Source organism: Phyllobates terribilis, unplaced genomic scaffold (assembly GCF_046119375.1).
Source record: "Phyllobates terribilis strain yellow unplaced genomic scaffold, ASM4611937v1 Scaffold_1__5_contigs__length_1240528914, whole genome shotgun sequence".
In the NCBI taxonomy this organism is placed as follows: Eukaryota; Metazoa; Chordata; class Amphibia; order Anura; family Dendrobatidae; genus Phyllobates; species Phyllobates terribilis.
In genome coordinates this window covers 1,095,141,795-1,095,169,298 of record NW_027362761.1, presented here as the reverse complement: position 1 = coordinate 1,095,169,298, position 27,504 = coordinate 1,095,141,795, and the positions used below count along the sequence as shown (strand labels likewise).

General features: G+C 45.3%; 1 long non-coding RNA gene across 2 annotated transcripts; it reads left to right on the top strand.

Moving 5' to 3' along the window:
• Nucleotides 1-2,453: 2,453 nt before the first annotated feature.
• LOC141172634 (uncharacterized) lies at nucleotides 2,454-25,433 on the top strand. Of its 2 annotated transcripts, none has more exons than XR_012252503.1 (5): nucleotides 2,454-2,557; nucleotides 9,091-9,192; nucleotides 23,404-23,536; nucleotides 24,692-24,808; nucleotides 25,203-25,433. It is a non-coding gene; the product is annotated as an uncharacterized lncRNA (long non-coding RNA). The 2 variants fall into 2 exon arrangements; XR_012252502.1 differs by having other exon boundaries at nucleotides 23,389-23,536.
• Nucleotides 25,434-27,504: the final 2,071 nt, after the last annotated feature.

Sequence of the window (27,504 nt, the reverse complement as noted above, 5' to 3'; positions counted from 1 at the left end):
CGCAGGTTCAAGTGCCCTAAGGGAACATAAAAAAATAAAGTTAAAATGGAAAAAAGAAAAAAGTTTTACAAAGAAAAAAATAAACAAAAATGTTAAATCACCCCCTTTTCCGAGGTAAAAAATAAAGAAATAAAAAAAGAAACATATTTTATATTGTCGTGTCTGTAAAAGTCCGACCTATTAGAAGCCCAAATTGCTTAAAACGCACGTTAAATGGCAAAAAAATAAATTGAGAAGCCAGAATTGACGTATTATGGCGTCACCAAACTTCTACAGAAATAAATAACCCGGCTTTGTGTCACCATTTTGTGAGAGCCATCATTTGTTCCATGTTTCCTCTGATGAATCTGTGCGAGGCTCGCTTTCTGCTCGCCGACCTCCGGGGGTTATTGATGCCATTCTCTGCTACGTACGATCTTTTCATCTCTTTTTGATGCATTTTTGGGGGGAGGTAAAATGACCTAAAAAGAAAAAAAATGTGTGTGTTTGGATTATCTTTGCTGTTCGGCATTTGCTGTAGGGTTTAATACATTTATGTATGTACTTTTTGTCAGTGTGTCGATACTAAATATATATATATATTTTAGTCTTTTTTTGTATTGACAAATGGAGGTCGGCAATTTAAAAGGATGTTTTTTTATATATATATATATTTTTATACATTATTTTTTTGTCCCATTGGGGAACTTGAACCAAAAATCCACAACTCATTGGGATCGTGACAGTTAAATTCGGTGGATGTCGGGAAGGGGATGAAGAGAATAAAGTAACTTTGCAGAATGCTTCCGTTTTGTGTATACAGCTCCTCTGCTGACTTAATCTTCTCTTTGGTTACACCACACACCCATTCTGTGTCCGGCCCCCACAGATCGCCATCTCCATATATATGGGGGGGATTTCCTCATGTGACGACTCCTCCGCCGACGTCTACAGATCACATGTGGCGTCACATTCAGCTTTGGTCTCCACAGTCTTCAGTTCCGGATCCTCCAGGACGAGGGATAAATCTTTCTTGCTCTTCATTCCCCTCCGCGGCTGACGTTCCCTTCATAGGGAGGAACCGCTCCACAAAGACTTCTCAGCCACAGGACAATCCGCCGGATACAGGAGGAAAGTTCTGCTCTACAATGAGGGATTATTCAACTTTTCATTTTCTGCCATTTGTAAGATCTCTGCTTGTTGTCAGAGAATAAAAACATTCTTGTTAATATCCAGAAGCTGAAAAAAATCCAATCCTGACAGCAGCGGAGCATTTATTACAATGGTATCCAGTCTAGATGATCGCTCTGCTCTCCTGACCGTTTGCTACAATGTATCAGTGCAGGGAAAATCTGTCAGTTTGGACTTGGTTTCCCCTACAGAGGATTGTCCGGGCCAGACACCATTGTACCAAATCCTCAGATGTGCTGGTATTAAGGATATGGACACTCAGGCATTTTGGGCTAAATATATGTATACAAATATTTTTTCAATAACATTTCATAAACAATTTGGCTTTTTTATTTTGTTTGCATTGCTGGTTGCAGAATGAGTTAACTGAGAATTCATCAGTGAGCTCATTCTGACCTTCTCTCTGCTGATTATGTTCACAGACCAGCATGAAAGTTGGACTGATCTCTGATGCAGTCATAAATCATCCAAGAGATAAAAGAGCTGGAAACTCTGCAACATAAGGAGCTCACTGACTGAATCTCAAGTTAACTCATTCTGCAGCCATCAGTGTTCTGGGAAACAAAAAGCTGGTAAAGGCCGAACAGAGAAAATGTTACATGAAGCAAAATAGTAAAATGGATTTTTAGAGCAATATACATGTATTTAAAGGGATTGTCCAGTCTGAAGCTGAAGGTCTGCAGTCATCTATGTGACTCTCTGTGACTGCAGACTTGTAATCCTCCCATCATGTAGACTGCGCGCTGCTGCCAGCATTATTCTCAGCCCAGAGATGGCAGAAGCCCCTGTATCATGTGTACATTGTGCCCCCTCTCCACGAGGAGCAGCAGCGCCTCGCCCTCCAGATACATGAGGGTCCCATTGGGGAGATCCGCATGTATCGGCCATGATGTCATCTCCATGGATACGGCATCAATGTGCAGAGCAGAAGACCCCTGTAAGGGAGAGCTCAGACGTGGGGGATTGATGTGGATGTGAGGAGCAGATCCCCCCCATATTCACAGATTATCGCACAATACATGTGGCCTCATTTCATGTCAGGAAAAACCTGTGAGGAAAGAAGAAATCAGTTTTCTTACAATATAGAATAATGTCCTCCTGCCCTCGTTTATGTCTTAGGAAACGAGGTAAGAAATCCTAATCATCTGGTATTATTTATTCCCTGATCTTTGGGTGGGGAACCCCTCCTGAGCCCCCTCCATCCTATAGGAGCCATGTATCTGCTCCACTACTGGCAGAAGGTAAGGAGCCAATCACAGTGCACGGCTTCTACTTCCTGATCTAGGCCCCGCCCATCTACCTTCCATTGAGATCTCCATGGCAACCCTTGTGTAACTACAGTGACCGGCCACGCCCCCAAGGACTCTGCCAGCAGTGACAGGAGCAGGTGTGTGAACTCCACCGTGTATATAGTATAGAGGAGTATATATATATACAGTATGTGACAGGAGCAGGTGTGTGAACTCTGCCGTGTATATAGTATAGAGGAGTATATATATATACAGTATGTGACAGGAGCGGGTGTGTGAGCTCCGCCCTGTATATAGTATAGAGGAGTATATATATATACAGTATGTGACAGGAGCAGGTGTGTGAGCTCCGCCGTGTATATAGTATAGAGGAGTATATATATATACAGTATGTGACAGGAGCGGGTGTGTGAGCTCCGCCCTGTATATAGTATAGATGAGTATATATATATATATATACAGTATGTGACAAGAGCAGGTGTGTGAACTCCGCCCTGTATATAGTATAGATGAGTATATATATATATATATACAGTATGTGACAAGAGCAGGTGTGTGAGCTCCGCCCTGTATATAGTATAGATGAGTATATATATATATATATACAGTATGTGACAAGAGCAGGTGTGTGAGCTCCGCCGTGTATATAGTATAGAGGAGTATATATATATACAGTATGTGACAGGAGCAGGTGTGTGAGCTCCGCCCTGTATATAGTATAGATGAGTATATATATATATATATACAGTATGTGACAAGAGCAGGTGTGTGAACTCCGCCCTGTATATAGTATAGATGAGTATATATATATATGTATATATACAGTATGTGACAGGAGCAGGTGTGTGAACTCCGCTGTGTATATAGTATAGAGGAGTATATATATATATATATATATATATACAGTATGTGACAGGAGCAGGTGTGTGAGCTCCGCCGTGTATATAGTATAGAGGAGTATATATATATACAGTATGTGACAGGAGCAGGTGTGTGAACTCCGCCGTGCATATAGTATAGAGGAGTATATATATATACAGTATGTGACTGGAGCAGGTGTGTGAACTCCGCCGTGTATATAGTATAGAGGAGTATATATATATACAGTATGTGACAGGAGCAGGTGTGTGAACTCCGCCGTGTATATAGTATAGAGGAGTATATATATATATATATATATATACAGTATGTGACAGGAGCAGGTGTGTGAACTCCGCCGTGCATATAGTATAGAGGAGTATATATATATACAGTATGTGACTGGAGCAAGTGTGTGAACTCCGCCGTGTATATAGTATAGAGGAGTATATATATATACAGTATGTGACTGGAGCAGGTGTGTGAACTCCGCCGTGTATATAGTATAGAGGAGTATATATATATACAGTATGTGACAGGAGCAGGTGTGTGAGCTCCGCCATGTATATAGTATAGAGGAGTATATATATATACAGTATGTGACTGGAGCAGGTGTGTGAACTCCGCCGTGTATATAGTATAGAGGAGTATATATATATACAGTATGTGACTGGAGCAGGTGTGTGAACTCCGCCGTGTATATAGTATAGAGGAGTATATATATATACAGTATGTGACAGGAGCAGGTGTGTGAGCTCCGCCATGTATATAGTATAGAGGAGTATATATATATACAGTATGTGACTGGAGCAGGTGTGTGAACTCCGCCGTGTATATAGTATAGAGGAGTATATATATATATATACAGTATGTGACAGGAGCAGGTGTGTGAGCTCCGTCGTGTATATAGTATAGAGGAGTATATATATATACAGTATGTGACAGGATCAGGTGTGTGAGCTCCGCCCTGTATATAGTATAGAGGAGTATATATATATATATATATATATATATATTTATATATAGATACAGTATGTGACAAGAGCAGGCGTGTGAACTCCACCGTGTATATAGTATAGAGGAGTATATATATATATACAGTATGTGAGTGGAGCAGGTGTGTGAACTCCGGCGTGTATATAGTATAGAGGAGTATATATATATACAGTATGTGACTGGAGCAGGTGTGTGAACTCCGCCGTGTATATAGTATAGAGGAGTATATATATATATACAGTATGTGACAGGAGCAGGTGTGTGAGCCCCGCCGTGTATATAGTATAGAGGAGTATATATATATACAGTATGTGACAGGAGCAGGTGTGTGAGCTCTGCTGTGTATATAGTATAGAGGAGTATATATATATACAGTATGTGACAGGAGCAGGTGTGTGAACTCCGCCGTGTATATAGTATAGAGGAGTATATATATATATACAGTATATGACAGGAGCAGGTGTGTGAGCTCCGCCGTGTATATAGTATAGAGGAGTATATATATATACAGTATGTGACAGGAGCAGGTGTGTGAGCTCTGCCGTGTATATAGTATAGAGGAGTATATATATATACAGTATGTGACAGGAGCAGGTGTGTGAGCTCCGCCGTGTATATAGTATAGAGGAGTATATATATATATATATATATACAGTATGCGACAGGAGCAGGTGTGTGAGCTCTGCTGTGTATATAGTATAGAGGAGTATATATATATATACAGTATGTGACAGGCGCAGGTGTGTGAGCTCTGCTGTGTATATAGTATAGAGGAGTATATATATATATATATATACAGTATGTGACAGGAGCAGGTGTGTGAGCTCTGCTGTGTATATAGTATAGAGGAGTATATATATATACAGTATGTGACAGGAGCAGGTGTGTGAGCTCCGCCGTGTATATAGTATAGAGGAGTATATATATATACAGTATGTGACAGGAGCGGGTGTGTGAGCTCCGCCGTGTATATAGTATAGAGGAGTATATATATATACAGTATGTGACAGGAGCAGGTGTGTGAGCTCTGCTGTGTATATAGTATAGAGGAGTATATATATATATACAGTATGTGACAGGAGCAGGTGTGTGAGCTCTGCTGTGTATATAGTATAGAGGAGTATATATATATATACAGTATGTGACAGGAGCAGGTGTGTGAGCCCCGCCGTGTATATAGTATAGAGGAGTATATATATATACAGTATGTGACAGGAGCGGGTGTGTGAGCTCCGCCGTGTATATAGTATAGAGGAGTATATATATATATACAGTATGTGACAGGAGCAGGTGTGTGAGCTCTGCTGTGTATATAGTATAGCGGAGTATATATATATACAGTATGTGACAGGAGCAGGTGTGTGAGCTCCGCCCTGTATATAGTATAGAGGAGTATATATATATACAGTATGTGACAGGAGCAGGTGTGTGAGCTCCGCCCTGTATATAGTATAGAGGAGTATATATATATACAGTATGTGACAGGAGCAGGTGTGTGAACTCCGCCGTGTATATAGTATAGATGAGTATGTATATATACAGTATGTGACAGGAGCAGGTGTGTGAGCTCCGCCGTGTATATAGTATAGAGGAGTATATATATATACAGTATGTGACAGGAGCAGGTGTGTGAACTCCGCCGTGTATATAGTATAGAGGAGTATATATATATATATACAGTATGTGACAGGAGCAGGTGTGTGAGCTCCGCCGTGTATATAGTATAGAGGAGTATATATATATATACAGTATGTGACAGGAGCAGGTTTGTGAGCTCCGCCCTGTATATAGTATAGAGGAGTATATATATATATACAGTATGTGACAGGAGCAGGTGTGTGAGCTCCGCCGTGTATATAGTATAGAGGAGTATATATATATACAGTATATGACAGGAGCAGGTGTGTGAGCTCCGCCGTGTATATAGTATAGAGGAGTATATATATATACAGTATGTGACAGGAGCAGGTGTGTGAGCTCCGCCCTGTATATAGTATAGAGGAGTATATATATATATACAGTATGTGACAGGCGCAGGTGTGTGAGCTCCGCCCTGTATATAGTATAGAGGAGTATATATATATATACAGTATGTGACAGGAGCAGGTGTGTGAGCTCCGCCCTGTATATAGTATAGAGGAGTATATATATATACAGTATGTGACAGGAGCAGGTGTGTGAGCTCCGCCCTGTATATAGTATAGAGGAGTATATATATATACAGTATGTGACAGGAGCAGGTGTGTGAGCTCCGCCGTGTATATAGTATAGAGGAGTATATATATATACAGTATGTGACAGGAGCAGGTGTGTGAGCTCCGCCGTGTATATAGTATAGAGGAGTATATATATATACAGTATGTGACAGGAGCAGGTGTGTGAACTCTGCCGTGTATATAGTATAGAGGAGTATATATATATACAGTATGTGACAGGAGCAGGTGTGTGAGCTCTGCTGTGTATATAGTATAGAGGAGTATATATATATATATATACAGTATGTGACAGGAGCAGGTGTGTGAGCTCTGCTGTGTATATAGTATAGAGGAGTATATATATATACAGTATGTGACAGGAGCAGGTGTGTGAGCCCCGCCGTGTATATAGTATAGAGGAGTATATATATATACAGTATGTGACAGGAGCGGGTGTGTGAGCTCCGCCGTGTATATAGTATAGAGGAGTATATATATATACAGTATGTGACAGGAGCAGGTGTGTGAGCTCCGCCCTGTATATAGTATAGAGGAGTATATATATATATATACAGTATGTGACAGGAGCAGGTGTGTGAACTCCGCCGTGTATATAGTATAGAGGAGTATATATATATACAGTATGTGACAGGAGCAGGTGTGTGAGCTCCGCCGTGTATATAGTATAGAGGAGTATATATATATATACAGTATGTGACAGGAGCAGGTTTGTGAGCTCCGCCCTGTATATAGTATAGAGGAGTATATATATATATACAGTATGTGACAGGAGCAGGTGTGTGAACTCCACCGTGTATATAGTATAGAGGAGTATATATATATACAGTATGTGACAGGAGCAGGTGTGTGAGCTCCGCCGTGTATATAGTATAGAGGAGTATATATATATATACAGTATGTGACAGGAGCAGGTTTGTGAGCTCCGCCCTGTATATAGTATAGAGGAGTATATATATATATACAGTATGTGACAGGAGCAGGTGTGTGAGCTCCGCCGTGTATATAGTATAGAGGAGTATATATATATACAGTATATGACAGGAGCAGGTGTGTGAGCTCCGCCGTGTATATAGTATAGAGGAGTATATATATATACAGTATGTGACAGGAGCAGGTGTGTGAGCTCCGCCCTGTATATAGTATAGAGGAGTATATATATATACAGTATGTGACAGGAGCAGGTGTGTGAGCTCCGCCCTGTATATAGTATAGAGGAGTATATATATATACAGTATGTGACAGGAGCAGGTGTGTGAGCTCCGCCCTGTATATAGTATAGAGGAGTATATATATATACAGTATGTGACAGGAGCAGGTGTGTGAACTCCGCCGTGTATATAGTATAGAGGAGTATATATATATACAGTATGTGACAGGAGCAGGTGTGTGAGCTCCGCCGTGTATATAGTATAGAGGAGTATATATATATACAGTATGTGACAGGAGCAGGTGTGTGAACTCTGCCGTGTATATAGTATAGAGGAGTATATATATATACAGTATGTGACAGGAGCAGGTGTGTGAGCCCCGCCGTGTATATAGTATAGAGGAGTATATATATATACAGTATGTGACAGGAGCAGGTGTGTGAACTCTGCTGTGTATATAGTATAGAGGAGTATATATATATACAGTATGTGACAGGAGCAGGTGTGTGAGCTCCACCCTGTATATAGTATAGAGGAGTATATATATATATATACAGTATGTGACAGGAGCAGGTGTGTGAGCTCCGCCGTGTATATAGTATAGAGGAGTATATATATCTACAGTATGTGACAGGAGCAGGTGTGTGAGCTCCGCCATGTATATAGTATAGAGGAGTATATATATATACAGTATGTGACAGGAGCAGGTGTGTGAGCTCCGCCATGTATATAGTATAGAGGAGTATATATATATACAGTATGTGACAGGTGCAGGTGTGTGAGCTCCGACGTGTATATAGTATAGAGGAGTATATATATATACAGTATGTGACAGGTGCAGGTGTGTGAGCTCCGACGTGTATATAGTATAGAGGAGTATATATATATATATACAGTATATGACAGGCGCAGGCGTGTTAACACCAATCTGCTTGGAGGAGACTGTGGGAGTCATACAGAGGACACCAGGCGTGGTGACAAAAGTACGGACACTTTTTAGTCCCAGGATGGAAGGTCACTGTGAATATTAATTAATGAACCACTGTGCATAGTAAAGCAATAAAATAAAAAAATCAATATCCTCCTGACCCTTCAATGCGGCTTCCAATTGCTGTTTTCCCTTTTTCCACTTGAGCTCATGTTGAAGGACGCAGGCGGCACAACAATAACATCATCTTCCCACCAACGTCACACAGCAGGCGCCGGGCAGCGAGCCAAGGATGGATTCCTGCAGCAGCGCTGCTATATCCATCTGTATCAGTGACCCATGAATGTAGATTTATAATGGGGGCACAAGCAGGTGACTGATTATATCTCAGTGGAGCAGGATACACTGCGGTGAATGATATACTCATGGGCACAGTGTGGCGCATATTTGCATTCGGTGGCACAGGGGGCGGCATTATTTATTTAAGTCGCTTATATACCGTATGTAACATTTTTGTTTTTCAGGAGTGCAGTGATCTCCTGAAAAGTGCGGAGCAGCAGAAACCTGGACAGCAAACTCTGCAAAGACGAATCAAGGCGGGAAGTCGTCACGAAAGACTGGACTAGGTAAAGAAGAGAAGAAAGAGAGCGACTCCAGTGTATAAACTGGAGAGCTATATGGGGCCCATTATGTTAAAGGGAGGCCTATGTGGTGCACATTATACTAAAGGGAGGCCTATGTGGGACCCTTTATTTTAAAGGGAGGGCTATGTGGGGCTCATTATACTACTGGGATGGCTATGTGGGGCCCATTATATTACTAGGAGAGCTATGTGGGGCCCATTATATTAAAGGGAGAGCTATGTGGGGCCCATTATTTTAAAGGGAGAGCTATGTGGGGCCCATTATATTAAAGAGAGAGCTATGTGGGGCTCATTATACTACTGGGAGAGCTATGTGGGGCCCATTATATTAAAGGGAGAGCTATGTGGGGCCCATTATATTAAAGGGAGGGCTTTGTGTGACCCATTATATGAAAGAGAGAGCTCTATGTAGGGCCCATTATTTTAAAAGGATAGCTATATGGGGCTCATTATATTAAAGGGAAAGCTATGTGGGGCCCATTATATTAAAGGGAGAGCTATGTGGGGCCCATTATATTAAAGAGAGAGCTATGTGGGGCCCATTATATTAAAGAGAGAGCTATGTGGGGCCCATTATACTACTGGGAGAGCTATGTGGGGCCCATTATATTAAAGGGAGAGCTATGTGGGGCTCATTATTATAAAGAGAGGGCTATGTGGGAACCATTATATGAAAGGGAGGGATATGTGTGACCCATTATATGAAAGAGAGAGCTATGTGGGACCCATTAAATTAAAGAGAGAGCTATGTGGGGCTCATTATACTACTTGGAGAGCTATGTGGGGCCCATTATATTAAAGGGAGAGCTATGTGGGGCCCATCATATTAAAGGGAGGGTTATGTGGGGCCCATTATATTAAAGGGAGGGCTACGTGGGGCCCATTATATTAAAGGTAGTGTTACGTGGGGCCCATTATATTAAATGGAGAGCTGTGTAGGGCTCATTATATTAAAGGGAGGGCTACGTGTGGCCCGTTATATTAAAGGGAGTGTTACGTGGGGCCCATTATATTAAATAGAGAGCTGTATAGGGCTCATTATATTAATAGGAGGGCTACATGGGCCCACTATATTAAAGGGAGGGCTACGTGGGGCCCATTATATTAAAGGAAGTGTTACGTGGGGGCCATTATATTAAACAGAGAGCTGGAAAGGGCCCATTATATTAAAGGGAGGGCTATGTGGGGCACATTATATTATAGGGAGAGTTACGTGGGGCCCATTATATTAAAGTGAGAGCTAAGTTGGGCTCATTTTATTAAATGGAGAGCTATGTGGGGCCCATTATATTAAAAGCAGAGCTATGTGGCACCCATTATATTAAATGGAGAGCTATATAGGGCTCATTATTGTTAGAACCCTCGTGTTTGTTTAGTCCATCATGTGTTTTGCGGTCACGTGACCATCTGCCTTTATATTCCAGCTCCGCCTTTTTGGCTGTGCTGGACTTCAGTGTTGTTTGACTGTTTTGCTAGCCAGGTGCTTCGGTGCCTATCTCTCAGTTCGCTTGGTCCTTCGGGACCTTTAGTACTTTTTTGTCAGTTTATCTTTTGTTATCTGCAACAACTTTTTCTGTTCAGGAGGTGTCCCTTTTTGTTCCAGTCCTTACTTCTTTTAGAGACCCCTTCCCTTTATTCTATAGGTCTTCGTTCAGACTAGCCTAGGACTAAGGCGGGTCTGTTCGCTAGGAACAGGCAGCCCGCTACATCGTAGGGATTCAAATTAGTCTTACTGTAGGGAAAGCTTTCCCCTTCTTTCCTTAGTTCTTGATGCAGATCATAACAATTATATTAAAGGGAAAGCTATGTGTGGCGCATTATATTAAAAGCAGAGCTGTGTGGGGCCCATTATATTAAAGGGAGGGCTATTTGGGGCCCATTATATTAAAGGGAGGGCTATGTGGGACCCATTATATGAAAGGGAGGGCTTTGTGTGACCCATTATATGAAAGAGAGAGCTGTATGTAGGGCCCATTATATTAAAAGGATAGCTATATGGGGCTCATTATATTAAAGGGAAAGCTATGTGTGGCCCATTATATTTAATGGATGGCTATGTGGGACCCATTTATTTATAATAAGTTCTCTGTGGGCCCATTATATTAAACTGAGAGTTTTGTGGGGTCCTTTATATTAAATGGAAGGCTACATGGATCCCAATAAATTAAATAAAAAGCTATATGAGGCCCAATATTTTAAATGGAAGGTTATGTGGGGCCAATTGTATTAAATAGAGATCTAAGTGGGGCCCAAAATATTAAATGGATGGCTTTTTGACACCCATTATATTAAATAGAGGGATATTTTTTCCCATTGTATTAAAGAGAGAGCTACGTAGGGCACATTATGTTAAATGGAGAGCTATGTGGGGCTCATATTTAAGGGAAAGCTATGTGAGGCCCATTATATTTAATGGATTGCTATTTGGGGCCATTTATTTATAATAAGTTCTATGTGGGGCCCATTATATTAAATGGAAGGCTATGTGGAACCCATTATATTACAGGGACAGCTAAGTAGGGCCCATTATCTTAAATGGATGGCTACGTGGGGCCCATTTAATTATAATAAATTCTATGTGGAGCCCATACTATTAAATAGACTGCTTTGTGGGGACCAATACATTAAAAAGAAGGCTATGTTTGGGCCCATTATGTTATCTGGAAGGTTTTGTGGGGCCCTCCATATTAAATGGAAGGCTTTGTGGGGTCCTCTATATTAAATGGAGGGTTATTTGGGGCTATTATAATATTAAGAGGGCTTTGTGGGGCTCATTATAATAAATTAAAGATGTGAGGCCCACTAAATTAAATGGAGAGCGTTGTGGGGCCCATTATATTATATGGAGGCCTATGTGAGGTGCATTATATTAAATAAAGGGCTATGTAGGGCCCATTATAATAAATAAAGCGCTATGTGGGACCAATTATATTAACTGGAAGACTATGTTTGGCCTATTATATTAAATAGAGGTGTATCTTGGCTCCATTATAATAAATGGAAGGCTATGTGGGGCCCATTATATTACATGGAGGGTTATGTGGGGCCCATTATATTACATGGAAGGTTGAATGGAGCCCAGCAAATTAAATGAAAAATTATGTGGAGCTCAATAAATGAAATTATTCTACATGTAAGGCAATGTGTGGCTCATTATACTATATAGAGGGCTATGTGGGGGCCATTATACTTTATGGAATTCTATGTGGAAGCCCATTATACTTTTGCCAATGGTAAACTGTGTGCTCCGATGGCACCCCAATGGTAAAGGGTGTGTTCCGATGGCATCCAAACGGTGAAGGACGTTCTCCGGTGGCACCCAAACGGTCAAGGGTGTGCTTCGGTGGCAGCCCAACGGGAAACAATGTGCTCCAGTAGCACACAAATGGCAAAGGGTTTGCTTTGGTGGCACCCTAATGGTATAGGGTGTGCTCCGGTGGCACGCCAACGTCATAGGGTGTGCTCCGGTGGCACGCCAACGTCATAGGGTGTGCTTCGGTGGCAGACCAACGGGAAATGGTGTGCTTCGGTGGCAGATTAACGGCAAAGAGGGTGCTCCGGTGGCAACCCAACGGAAAAAGGTGTGCTCCGGTGGCAGCCCAACGGGAAATAATGTGCTCTTGTAGCATACAAATGGCAAAGGCTCTGCTTTGGTGGCACCCTAATGGTGTAGGGTGTGCTCCGGTGGCACGCCAACGTCATAGGGTGTGCTCCGGTAGCACGCCAACGTCATAGGGTGTGCTTCGGTGGCAGACCAACGGGAAACGGTGTGCTTCGGTGGCAGACTAACAGCAAAGAGGGTGCTCCGGAGGCAACCCAACGGAAAAAGGTGTGCTCCGGTGGTAGCCCAACGGAAATAATGTGCTCCGGTAGCACACAAATGGCAAAGGGTTTGCTTTGGTGGCACCCTAATGGTATAGGGTGTGCTCCGGTGGCACGCCAACGTCATAGGGTGTGCTTCGGTGGCAGACCAACGGGAAACGGTGTGCTTCGGTGGCAGACCAACGGCAAAGAGGGTGCTCCGGTGGCAACCCAACGGAAAAAGGTGTGCTCCGGTGGCACACCAGCGGTAAAGCATGTGCTCCGGTGGCACACCAATGGCAAAGGGTTTGCTTTGGTGGCACCCTAATGGTATAGGGTGTGCTCCGGTGGCACGCCAACGTCATAGGGTGTGCTTCGGTGGCAGACCAACGGCAAAGAGGGTGCTCCGGTGGCAACCCAACGGAAAAAGGTGTGCTCCGGTGGCACACCAGCGGTAAAGCATGTGCTCCGGTGGCACACCAATGGCAAAAAGGCCAAAGAGTGCACCCCGGTGGCAGGTAAAAAGCCCAAGATGGGTGCTCCGGTGGAAAGCAAAATGGTCAGAGAGTGCACCCCGGTGGCAGCTAAAAAGCCCAAGATGGGTACCTCGGTTGTAAGCTAAAAGGCCAAAGAGTGCACCCTGGTGGCAGGCTAAGCAAAGCTAGAGTGAGCCCCAGTGGTAAGCAGTAAGGCCAAAAACTACACCCCGGTGGCAGGCTAAAAAGCCCAAGATGAGTGCCTCGGTGGTAAGCGAAAAGGCCAAAGAGTGCACCCCGGTGGCAGGTAAAAAGCCCAAGATGGGTGCTCCGGTGGTAAGCAAAATGGTCAGAGAGTGCACCCCGGTGGCAGCTAAAAAGCCTAAGATCGGTACCCCGGTGGTAAGCTAAAAGGCCAAAGAGTGCACCCTGGTGGCAGGCTAAGCAAAGCTAGAGTGAGCCCCAGTGGTAAGCAATAAGGCCAAAAACTGCACCCCAGTGGCAGGCTAAAAATCCCAAGATGAGTGCCTCGGTGGTAAGCGAAAAGGCCAAAGAGTGCACACCGGTGGCAGCTAAAAAGCCCAAGATGGGTGCTCCGGTGGTAAGCAAAATGGTCAGAGAGTGCACCCTGGTGGCAGCTAAAAAGCCCAAGATGGGTACCCCGGTGGTAAGCTAAAAGGCCAAAGAGTGCACCCTGGTGGCAGGCTAAGCAAAGCTAGAGTGAGCCCCAGTGGTAAGCAATAAGGCCAAAAACTACACCCCGGTGGCAGGCTAAAAAGCCCAAGATGAGTGCCTCGGTGATAAGCAAAAAGACCAAAGAGTGCACACCGGTGGCAGGTAAAAAGCCCAAGATGGGTGCTCCGGTGCTAAGCTAAATGGTCAGAGAGTGCACCCCGGTGGCAGCTAAAAAGCCCAAGATGGGTACCTCGGTGGTAAGCTAAAAGGCCAAAGAGTGCACCCTGGTGGCAGGCTAAGCAAAGCTAGAATGAGCCCCAGTGGTAAGCAGTAAGGCCAAAAACTACACCCCGGTGGCAGGCTAAAAAGCCCAAGATGAGTGCCTCGGTGGTAAGCGAAAAGGCCAAAGAGTGCACCCCGGTGGCAGGTAAAAAGCCCAAGATGGGTGCTCCAGTGGTAAGCTAAATGATCAGAGAGTGCACCCCGGTGGCAGCTAAAAAGCCCAAGATGGGTACCCCGGTGGTAAGCTAAAAGGCCAAAGAGTGCACCCTGGTGGCAGGCTAAGCAAAGCTAGAGTGAGCCCCAGTGGTAAGCAATAAGGCCAAAAACTGCACCCCAGTGGCAGGCTAAAAATCCCAAGATGAGTGCCTCGGTGGTAAGCGAAAAGGCCAAAGAGTGCACACCGGTGGCAGCTAAAAAGCCCAAGATGGGTGCTCCGGTGGTAAGCTAAAAGGCCAAAGAGTGCACCCTGGTGGCAGGCTAAGCAAAGCTAGAGTGAGCCCCAGTGGTAAGCAATAAGGCCAAAAACTGCACCCCGGTGGCAGGCTAAAAAGCCCAAGATGAGTGCCTCGGTGGTAAGCGAAAAGGCCAAAGAGTGCACACCGGTGGCAGCTAAAAAGCCCAACATGGGTGCTCCGGTGGTAAGCAAAATGGTCAGAGAGCGCACCCCGGTGGCAGCTAAAAAGCCCAAGAATGGTGCCCCGGTGGTAAGCAAAATGGTCAGAGAGTGCACCCCGGTGGCAGGTAAAAAGCCCAAGATGGGTGCCCCGGTGGTAAGCAAAATGGTCAGAGAGTGCACCCTGGTGGCAGGTAAAAAGCCCAAGATGGGTGCCCCGGTGGTAAGCAAAATGGTCAAAGAGTGGACCTCGGTGGTAGTCAAAAAGCCCAAGATGGGTGCCCCGGTGGTAAGCAAAATGGTCAAATAGTTGTCCCCAGGGGCAGGTAAAAATATATATATATATTTATATGTATATATATTTTTTTTTTTATATGTATATATACATATATATATATATATATATATATATATTATGGGGCCAATATATTATGGGGCCTATATATATTTTATAATATAAGGAGGGCTATGTGAGGTTCCTCATAATAAAAAGAGGGCAATGTGGAGCCCATTATTTTATATAGATAGCAACGTTGGGCCCATTATATTAATTGGGGGCATATGCAGAGCCCATTATATTAAATGGAAGCCTATGTGGGGCCTGTTATATAAAATGGAAGGCTGCGTGGGGCTCATTATATCATATGAAAAGCTTTGTGGAACCCATCATATTAAATGGAAGCATATGTGGACCGCATTGAATTTAATGGAAAGCTATGGGGGGCCTATTGTATTAAATGGAAGGCTATGTGGGGCCCATTATATTAAATGAAAAGCTATTTTGACCCCATTATAATAAAAGGAAGGCTATATGGGGCCCAATATAGTAAATTAAAAGCTATGTGGAGAACGATATACTAAATGGAAGGTTATGTGGGGCCTAATATATTAAATAAAAAGCTTTTTGGGGGCCAATATATTAAATTGAAGCTCATGTGGAGCCCATTATAATAATTGGAACGCTATGTATGGCCCAAAATATTCAATCAAAAGTTATGTGGGGCCGAATATATTATATGGAAAGCAATGTGGAGCCCATTATATTAATTGGAGGGCTATGTGGGGCCCAATATATTAAAAAAAAGCTATCTGGGGGCCAATATATTAAATGGAAGATTATGTGGGGACCACAATATTAAAAGGAAGGCTATGTGGGGCCCACAATATTAAAAGGAAGGCTATGTGGGGCCCACAATATTAAAAGGAAGGCTATGTGGGGCCCATTATACTACATAGAAGGCAAAATGGGTCCCATTATTTTAAATGGAAAGCTATGTGGGGCCCATTATGCTACCTGAAAGGCAATATGGGGCCCATTATATTAAATGGAAGGCTATGTGGGGTCCACAATATTAAATGGAAGGCTATGTGGGGCTCAATATACTACATAGACAGCAATAAGGGTCCCATTATATTAAGTGGAAGGCTATGTGGGACCCACAATATTAAATGGACGGCTATGTGGGGCCCACAATATTAAATGGAAGGCTATGTGGGGCCCACAATATTAAATGGAAGGCTATGTGGGGCCCACAATGTTAAATGGAAGGCTATGTGGGGCCCACAATATTAAATGGAAGGCTATGTGGGGCCCATAATATTAAATGGAAGGCTATGTGGGGCTCATTATACTACATGGAAGGCAATGTGGGGCCCATTATACTTTTGCCAATGGTAAAATGTGTACTCCGGTGGAACACCAGTGGGAAAAAGGCTAAAGACTGCACCTCTTATATTAAATAGAGGGCTTTGTGGGACCCAATACATTAAAAACAGGGCTATATTGGGGGCTATTATATTAAAAGAAGGTTTATGTCAGACCTTATGTAATGAATGGAGTACTCTCTGGGCCTATTATAATATAAAAAGGGCTTTGTGGGGCTCATTATAATAAATGGAGGGCTTTTTGGGGCACACTAAATTATATAGAAAGCTTTGTGGCTCCCATTATATGAAATGGAGGGCTATATTGGGCACATTATATTATATGGAAAGCTATGTGGGTCAATAATCTTAAGTGATGGGTTATGCAGAGCTCATTACATTAAAAGGATGGCTACGTGAGGTGCATTAAGGGCTATGTAGGGCCTATTATATTAAATAAAGAGTTATGTGGGCCCATTAAATTATGCTAACGGATAAAGGTGTGCTCCGGTGACACGCTAACGGTTAAAGGTGTGCTTCGTGGCGTGCTAAAGGTTAAAGATGTACTTCAGTGGCATGCTAACGGTTAAAGGTATGCTTCGGTGGCATGCTAACGGTTAAAGGTGTGCTCCGGTGGCACGTTAACGGCAAAAGGTGTGCTCGGGGGCATACTAATGGATAAATGTGTGCTCCGGTGGCACGCTAACGGTTAAAGGTGTGCTGCGGTGGCATGCTAACGGTTAAAGGTGTGCTCCGTTGGCACACTAATGGTTAAAGGTGTGCTCCGGTGGCATGCTGTTAAAGGTGTGCTGTGGTGACATGCTAATGGTTAAAGGTGTGCTCCGGGGGCATGCTAACGGTTAAAGGTGTGCTCCGGTGGCATGCTAACAGTGAAAGGTGTGCTCCGGTGGCATGCTAATGGTTAAAGGTATGCTCTGGTGGCATGCTAACGGTTAAAGGTGTGCTTAGTTGGCATGCCCAACGGTTAAAGGTGTGCTTCGGTGGCATGCTAATGGTTAAATGTGTGCTCCGTTGGCACGCTAACGGTTAAAGGTGTGCTTCGGTGGCATGCTAACGGCAAAAGGTGTGCCCCGGTGGGATGCTAACGGTTAAAGGTGTGTTCCGTTGGTACGCTAACGGTTAAAGGTGTGCTCCGGTGGCATGCTAACGGTTAAAAGTGTGCTCCGGTGCCATGCTAACGGTTAAATGTGTGCTCCGGTGGCACACTAACGGTTAAAGTTGTGCTTCGGTGGCACGCTAACGGTTAAAGGTGTGATCCGGTGGCACGCTAACGCTTAAAGGTGTGCTCCGGTGGCACGCTAACGGTTAAAGGTGTGCTTCAGTGGCATGCTAATGGTTAAAGGTGTGCTTCGGTGGCATGTTAACGGGAAAAGGTGTGCTTCAGAGGCATGCTAACGGTTAAAGGTGTGCTCTCGTGGCATTCTAACGGTTAAAGGTGTGCTCTGGTGGCATGCTAACGCTTAAAGGTGTGCTCCGGTGGCATGCTGTTAAAGGTGTGCTGTGGTGGCATGCTAACGGTTAAAGGTGTGCTCCGGTGGCACGCTAACGGTTAAAGGTGTGCTCCGGTGGCATGCTGTTAAAGGTGTGCTGTGGTGGCATGCTAACGGTTAAAGGTGTGCTCCGTGGCATGCTAACGGTTAAAGGTGTGCTCCGGTGGCATGCTAACAGTGAAAGGTGTGCTCCGGTGGCACACTAACGGTTAAAGGTGTGCTCCGGTGGCATGCTGTTAAAGGTGTGCTGTGGTGGCATGCTAACGGTTAAAGGTGTGCTCCGGTGGCATGCTAAAAGTGAAAGGTGTGCTCCGGTGGCATGCTAACAGTGAAAGGTGTGCTTCGTGGCATGCTAACGGTTAAAGCTGTGCTTCGGTGGCATGCTAACGGTTAAAGGCGTGCTTCGGTGGCATGCTAATGGTTAAAGGTGTGCTTCGGTGGCATGCTAACAGCAAAAGGTGTGCCCCGGTGGGATGCTAACGGTTAAAGGTGTGCTCCGTTGGTACGCTAACGGTTAAAGGTGTGCTCCGGTGGCACGCTAACGGTTAAAGTTGTGCTCCGGTGGCACGCTAATGATTAAAGGTGTGCTCCGGTGGCACGGTAATGGTTAAAGGTGTGCTTCGGTGGCATGCTAATGGTTAAAGGTGTGCTTCGGTGGCATGCAAACGGGAAAAGGTATGCTTCAGTGGCATGCTAACGGTTAAAGGTGTGCTCCAGTGGCACGCTAACAGGAAAAGTTGTGTTCCGGTGGCATGCTAACGGCAAAAGGTGTGCCCCGGTGGGATGCTAACGGGTAAAGGTGTGCTCCGTTGGCCCTCTGTTTAATAAATTAGGTGCCTCAAAGCTTTCCATAAAATATAATGGGCTCCACAAAGCTTTCCATTTAATATAATGGGCCGCACATAGCCTTCCATTTAAATTAATGGGTCCTACATAGCCTTTAATTTAATCTAATGTAAGCTATATGGGGCCCATTATGTTAAATGGAAGGTTATGCTCCGGTGGCACGCCAATGGCAAAGGATGTACTCCGATGGTACTATAATGGCAAAAGGAGTGATCGGGTGGCATGCCAAAGGAAAGGGTGTGCTGCGGTGGTATGCCAACGGCAAAGGGTCTACTCCTCAGGCATGCCAGATGCAAACGGTGTGCTCCAGTGGCATGCTAACAGCAAAAGATGTGCTCCGGTGGCAAGCCATCGGCAAAAGGTGTGCTCCGGTGGCAAGCCAATGGTAAATGTGTGCTCCGGTGGCATACTAAATGGAAAAATTATGCTCCGGTAGCGCACTAATGGCAAAAGGTTTGATCCTGTGGGATACTAATAGGAAAAGGTGTGTCCCGGTGGGATGATAATGGATAAAGGTGTGCTCCAATGGCACGCTAACAGTTGAAGGTGTGCTCCAGTGGCACGCTAACGGTTAAAGGCGTGCTCCTGTGGCATGCTAACGATTAAAGGTGCGCTTCGGTGGCATGCTAACGGTTAAAGGTGTGCTCCGGTGGCATGCTAACGGCAAAAGATGTGCCCCGGTGGGATGCTAACGGTTAAAGGTGTGCTCCGTTGGCACGCTAACGGTTAAAGTTGTGCTCCGGTGGCATGCTAACGGTTAAAAGTGTGCTCCGGTGCCATGCTAACGGTTAAAGGTGTGCTCCGTGGCATGCTAACGGTTAAAGTTGTGCTCCGGTGGCATGCTAACAGTGAAAGATGTGCTCCGGTGGCACGCTAACGGTTAAAGGTGTGCTCCGGTGGCATGCTGTTAAAGTTGTGCTGTGGTGGCATGCTAACGGTTAAAGGTGTGCTCCGGTGGCATGCTAACAGTGAAAGGTGTGCTCCGGTGGCATGCTAACAGTGAAAGGTGTGCTCCGTGGCATGCTAACGGTTAAAGCTGTGCTTCGGTGGCATGCTAACGGTTAAAGGCGTGCTTCGGTGGCATGCTAATGGTTAAAGGTGTGCTTCGGTGGCATGCTAACAGCAAAAGGTGTGCCCCGGTGGGATGCTAACGGTTAAAGGTGTGCTCCGTTGGTACGCTAACGGTTAAAGGTGTGCTCCGGTGGCACGCTAACGGTTAAAGTTGTGCTCCGGTGGCACGCTAATGATTAAAGGTGTGCTCCGGTGGCACGGTAATGGTTAAAGGTGTGCTTCGGTGGCATGCTAATGGTTAAAGGTGTGCTTCGGTGGCATGCAAACGGGAAAAGGTATGCTTCAGTGGCATGCTAACGGTTAAAGGTGTGCTCCAGTGGCACGCTAACAGGAAAAGTTGTGTTCCGGTGGCATGCTAACGGCAAAAGGTGTGCCCCGGTGGGATGCTAACGGGTAAAGGTGTGCTCCGTTGGCCCTCTGTTTAATAAATTAGGTGCCTCAAAGCTTTCCATAAAATATAATGGGCTCCACAAAGCTTTCCATTTAATATAATGGGCCGCACATAGCCTTCCATTTAAATTAATGGGTCCTACATAGCCTTTAATTTAATCTAATGTAAGCTATATGGGGCCCATTATGTTAAATGGAAGGTTATGCTCCGGTGGCACGCCAATGGCAAAGGATGTACTCCGATGGTACTATAATGGCAAAAGGAGTGATCGGGTGGCATGCCAAAGGAAAGGGTGTGCTGCGGTGGTATGCCAACGGCAAAGGGTCTACTCCTCAGGCATGCCAGATGCAAACGGTGTGCTCCAGTGGCATGCTAACAGCAAAAGATGTGCTCCGGTGGCAAGCCATCGGCAAAAGGTGTGCTCCGGTGGCAAGCCAATGGTAAATGTGTGCTCCGGTGGCATACTAAATGGAAAAATTATGCTCCGGTAGCGCACTAATGGCAAAAGGTTTGATCCTGTGGGAAACTAATAGGAAAAGGTGTGTCCCGGTGGGATGATAATGGATAAAGGTGTGCTCCGATGGCACGCTAACAGTTGAAGGTGTGCTCCAGTGGCACGCTAACGGTTAAAGGCGTGCTCCTGTGGCATGCTAACGATTAAAGGTGCGCTTCGGTGGCATGCTAACGGTTAAAGGTGTGCTCCGGTGGCATGCTAACGGCAAAAGATGTGCCCCGGTGGGATGCTAACGGTTAAAGGTGTGCTCCGTTGGCACGCTAACGGTTAAAGTTGTGCTCCGGTGGCATGCTAACGGTTAAAAGTGTGCTTCGGTGCCATGCTAACGGTTAAAGGTGTGCTCCGTGGCATGCTAACGGTTAAAGTTGTGCTCCGGTGGCATGCTAACAGTGAAAGATGTGCTCCGGTGGCACGCTAACGGTTAAAGGTGTGCTCCGGTGGCATGCTGTTAAAGTTGTGCTGTGGTGGCATGCTAACGGTTAAAGGTGTGCTCCGGTGGCATGCTAACAGTGAAAGGTGTGCTCCGGTGGCATGCTAACAGTGAAAGGTGTGCTCCGTGGCATGCTAACGGTTAAAGCTGTGCTTCGGTGGCATGCTAATGGTTAAATGTGTGCTTCGGTGGCATGCTAACGGCAAAAGGTGTGCCCCTATGGGATGCTAACGGTTAAAGGTGTGCTCCGTTGGTACGCTAACGGTTAAAGGTGTGCTCCGTGGCATGCTAACGGTTAAAAGTGTGCTCCGGTGCCATGCTAACGGTTAAATGTGTGCTCCGGTGGCACACTACCTGTAAAAAGTTGTGCTCCGGTGGCACGCTAACGGTTAAAGTTGTGCTCCGGTGGCACGCTAATGATTAAAGGTGTGCTCTGGTGGCACGCTAATGGTTAAAGGTTTGCTTCGGTGGCATGCTAATGGTTAAAGGTGTGCTTCGGTGGCATGCTAACGGGAAAAGGTGTGCTTCAGTGGCATGCTAACGGTTAAAGGTGTGCTCCGGTGGCACGCTAACAGGAAAAGTTGTGTTCCGGTGGCATGCTAACAGCAAAAGGTGTGCCCCGGTGGGATGCTAACGGTTAAAGGTGTGCTCCGTTGGCCCTCTGTTTAATAAATTAGGTGCCTCAAAGCTTTCCATAAAATATAATGGGCTCCACAAAGCTTTCCATTTAATATAATGGGCCGCACATAGCCTTCCATTTAAATTAATGGGTCCTACATAGCCTTTAATTTAATATAATGGAAGCTATATGGCGCCTATTATGTTAAATGGAAGGTTATGCTCCGGTGGCACGCCAACGGCAAAGGATGTACTCCGATGGTACTATAATGGCAAAAGGAGTGATCGGGTGGCATGCCAAAGGAAAGGGTGTGCTGCGGTGGTATGCCAACGGCAAAGGGTCTACTCCTCAGGCATGCCAGATGCAAACGGTGTGCTCCAGTGGCATGCTAACAGCAAAAGATGTGCTCCGGTGGCAAGCCATCGGCAAAAGGTGTGCTCCGGTGGCAAGCCAATGGTAAAGGTGTGCTCCGGTGGCATACTAAATGGAAAAATTATGCTCCGGTAGCACACTAACGGCAAAAGGTTTGATCCTGTGGGATACTAATAGGAAAAGGTGTGTCCCGGTGGGATGATAATGGATAAAGGTGTGCTCAGATGGCACGCTAACAGTTGAAGGTGTGCTCCGGTGGTACGCTAACGGTTAAAGGTGTGCTCCTGTGGCATGCTAACGATTAAAGGTGCGCTTCGGTGGCATGCTAACGGTTAAAGGTGTGCTCCGGTGGCATGCTAGCGGCAAAAGATGTGCCCCGGTGGGATGCTAACGGTTAAAGGTGTGCTCCGTTGGCACGCTAACGGTTAAAGTTGTGCTCCGGTGGCATGCTAACGGTTAAAAGTGTGCTCCGGTGCCATGCTAACGGTTAAAGGTGTGCTCCGGTGGCACACTAACGGTTAAAGTTGTGCTCCGGTGGCACGCTAACGGTTAAAGGTGTGCTCCGGTGGCACGCTAACGCTTAAAGGTGTGCTCCGGTGGCACGCTAATGATTAAAGGTGTGCTACGGTGGCATGCTAATGGTTAAAGGTGTGCTTCGGTGGCATGCTAACGGGAAAAGGTGTGCTTCAGTGGCATGCTAACGGTTAAAGGTGTGCGCCGGTGGCACGCTAACAGGAAAAGTTGTGTTCCTGTGGCATGCTAACGGCAAAAAGTGTGCCCCGATGGGATGCTAACGGTTAGAGGTGTGCTCCGGTGGCACACTAACGGTTAAAGGTGTCCTTTGGTGGCATGCTAACAGCAAATGGGGTACTACGGTGGCACCCCAATGGTAAAGAGTCTTGGAAATGTCACATGTGAAGTCATACTCGCACAGTGTCTCTTGTTGCAGGGAACAAAACAGCGATAAGGTGCAACAAGATGTGGGCACTGAGCGGCATAAGGTGGTGAAAGGACAGCAAACAGCAAAATAAGACCAAATAACAGCGAGTAAAAAACAATCTAAGAAGCGCCGCAGCAGACAAGTAAGTGATTGTGAATCTTTAAACGGTGATGTATGGTCAGATGAAGAGGAATGCAGTTAGTTAGGAAATATGATTAACATGAAATGTATGTCTGAAATGTATGAACGAGAAAGAGAAAAAGGTGGATTGTTACAGAGATGAACGCTGAGAATAGTGAGTTACAGAGAAAGTCCTTGTGATCGGGGTTTAGGATGTATATGGCTGTTTATTGTCTCCTCCACATATAAAAGCAGCAGATGAGACTATCAAACTATGGAACTTGGAGTTGTCAGTAATGTTGGAGGAGAAATTAATGAAGGAAGTAAAATGGGAAAGGAAAAACGGGATTAGATGTTTGTCTGGTCAGAGGGATGTTTGTCCATGTTGGGGAAGAGGGAAAGGGTTTAATGATCCGGCACCTGTCCTATTCACAGGATGGTCAGCTAGTGCCGCCATAGGGAAAGAACTGACGTAGTGTCGCTATCAATCATCTGAGTCTGCAGTACAACTGATTAGGGGCTCAGCATGGGGGCGCTGATGCCACAGGAGGACCTTGGGGCGGTTTTTCGGTTGCGGACGCTGCACCAAGAGGGTTTCAAGATTACTGATTGTTGGCTGGAAGAGGAACTAAACACATTGCGGACTTGTGAACTTTATAAATATTCTTCATTAGCTTATTTTCTTCCTTCTCTCCCAAACACGGTGCTGAAGTGCTCTCTGACCTCCCGTCCAGAAGCTTCTTGTAGCTGCTGTTGAGCGAGATTCGCCCCCTATATACCAGCAGTCTGTGTATGGACCTGTCCCTGCCTGATCCTCTCTGCTCTCCACCCCTGCACTCAGACATGGGAAACCCTGTACTAGGATTATTTCACATCTTGGTGAACAACAGCTGGAAGGACCCTATAAAGGAGCTTGTACCGGGCAGGTGACAGCGGTTCAGCATTGTGCTTGTGGGGGCAATCGAGTGGTGGAATCGGAAATTCAGACAATATTAGTGCTGCAGTATTTGGCACAAGTTTTTGCACAGAGCGGCCACTAATATAGAATAAAGTAAAACAATTGTGCTCTGTAAATAATGGCTGTGGTTTGTTACAAATGCTTCTTGTTTGCAGGAGGTTGTTTTTTTCTTTAATAAATTTTATTTACTTTATAATTGATTTTCTGTCTTTCTGCCAGATGTCAGGACATGATGAGGCCGTGCGGGACTGATATAAGAAGTTCTTGGCTGAGAAGGAAAGAAGTTTCATTCCTCCATGAGCTGCAATTCTTTGTGTCTAGTCGGGAGCTTCATTAGTAAGTAGATTTTATCACAGGAGTTGACCTTTCCGGGGAGGTTCTAATTGGCCGAATACAAGACGTTAAACTCTTCATTTCAAAAAATCGTCTGGTTATCATCCACAATACTTAATACCGGGAACTTGTCATGAATTTGTACATTTTTTACCTGCTCTAAAATGCTGCTGATCCCTTGAATTTTGCGTGTTTCTTTTTTTTGTTATTTTTAGATCAGGTATAAAATGACATGTTCCAGGTCTTTTTACATCACCCATTTTGCAGGCTCTTTAATACTACAGCACTTAGGTTATTGGGGTCATTTTTGTGCAGTTTGCAGTGACATGTTTTTTTAGCTTTGTCTTGTTATTACATTACATTAATCTTTTTCCTCTCTTGCTTTCCTGGACTCAAGGAAACATATCTCCAAGTAATTCTGAGCTGCCGGCAGTAGAGATGGACTCTCAGGAGCCTTCTGGTCTTCAGAATCCACATGAAGGAGAAGACCAAGAACAAGCAAGGCTTCCAACAGCAGAGCAGCCTGTCCCCAAGAAGTCCCAGAAGAAGAAGCAATGGTCCCGCAGCTCATCTGTGTTTGTCTTAAATGTGGTTTATACTTTTACTGACTGTCATTTTCTTGGTCGATATCAGATAAAGTTTTGGATGACAATTGTCTGGACTTTTGTGTTGTTTTACATTTCTTGTTTTTTCTTCTTGCTTCCCCTCCAGTGAGGTCTGGCTTAGGTGATAAAAGCCTTTCTCTATCCGGCATTTTTGCAGCAGGCTGGAGAATGACTTTTTGGATGATAACTTGCCATAGTCTCAGGTGCTCATACTCTAGTTGGCTGTAGACTGGACGCTTGTCCACACAACACATCCCGACTCCCCCGTATACATGAATGTGGTTACATGTGTGGGGGAGATGGCCCTATACCCAGCACATGGTGGGCAGCTTCAGCAAAAATCCTTGGGTTTGACCTACCTTCCTGTAATGTATGGGGATGTGAGGACACAGCTTCTAATCTTAATTAGCTAGATGTCTAAATTTGTTAGGCCAGGAGAAATACACTATTATGTTTGTTTATGTTGACTTTTTTAATTTATGTATTTTTCTTTCTTTCGATGGAACAAGAAACATGGACTTTTGTCATAAGTCTGAATGTTGACTTCTCTTGTTCCGTGAACAATGAATGTTTGCTAAATATGCTGATTAACCATTGTGTGGACCCTGTGGCTTGTTGACTCGCAAAACAGAGGAGTATAAGTTATGCAAATTGATTAAATGCCCTGCACCTTCCTCTCTGACCTCTGAATGATGACCTGAGCCACAGATCTACATATAAATAGGGATGTCTAGCATGCTAAAGAGAGAATCAGAGAGACTCTTCAGGACAGCAGCTTGGTAGCATGGCTCCATCCAGAAGGACACAGATTTGGATTCTGCATGATGTCAGCCTAAGGGAACATGGCCCTGACTGGAAGGAAACAGATCTGCTCCATTGACCATCACTGACCCTATGAAGACGTTTGGGGAAACCAGAATTGTGACCCTCCAGTCATCTGGTCCCATGGTTATGTTCTGAGATGCCAGGCTGGGACCATCTGGTCACCTGGTCCGATGGAAACATTTCGTAAAAGCCAGGATTGTGACCCTCCGGTCAACTGGTCCCATGGATATGTTTGAGCTAGGTAAGTTATTACCATCCGGTCACCTGGAACCCATGTATACAGCCGGAGAAAACCAGGATGGGACCCTCAAGTCTTCTGGCTACGTACCACAATGGACTGTCAGCTTCCTAAGCTTGCCGCTACCTTCTCTATGTGGGTGTCCACCAGGGCCGGCTCCAGGTTTTCGTGGGCCTCGGGCAAAAGAAATTCAGTGTGCCCCTTTAACACATACCACCATTCATGATGCACAGATATGGCAGAGAAATATAGATATACAAACAGGGCCCAGCCTGTCCTCTCTTTCTTCACATATGCAGACATCCACACAAATGCAGTACGCAGACATGCACACACATACACAGTACGCAGACATGCACACACGTAAACAGTATGCAAACATGCACACACGTAAACAGTATGCAAACATGCACACACACACGCACACAGCCATGCACATACACGCACACAGTACGCAGACATGCACAAACACACACAGTACGCAGACATGAACACATGCACAGTATGCATACATGCACACATGCACAGTAGGCAGACATGCACGCACACACGGTGCGCAGACATGCACACTCACTCACACACACACAGACACATTAGAAATATTTTTAATATGGGGATGGGGGAAGCTCGCTCACCTGCCCCTGATCTGTGTCCAGTCCAGCAGCTCCTCAGGTATGTGGCAGTGCAGGGCCGCCGGCATGTCACAGACATGGCCCTGCACCATCAAGGGGGCCCGCTCGCCGTCAGGGCCCGGGCCACTCCCCCAGGATCTATGCAGGACCGCCAGTGCTGCTGCTTGATTGCTGTCACTTTCCAGACATGGCCGCACTCAGTGAGCGCAGAGCGCTAAGCGCAGGGACATCTCAGCACTGTTGTCCTCTGCTGCGGCAGCGCCTTCATGATTCCCCTGACTTCCGGTCATGTGACTGTGGCGTCACATGGCCGGAAGTCAGTAGAACCAGGTGGCAGTGATGTGGACGAGCGCCAGGATTCTGCAGGGATCGCATGGGGGTAAGCATGCCGGGGCCCTG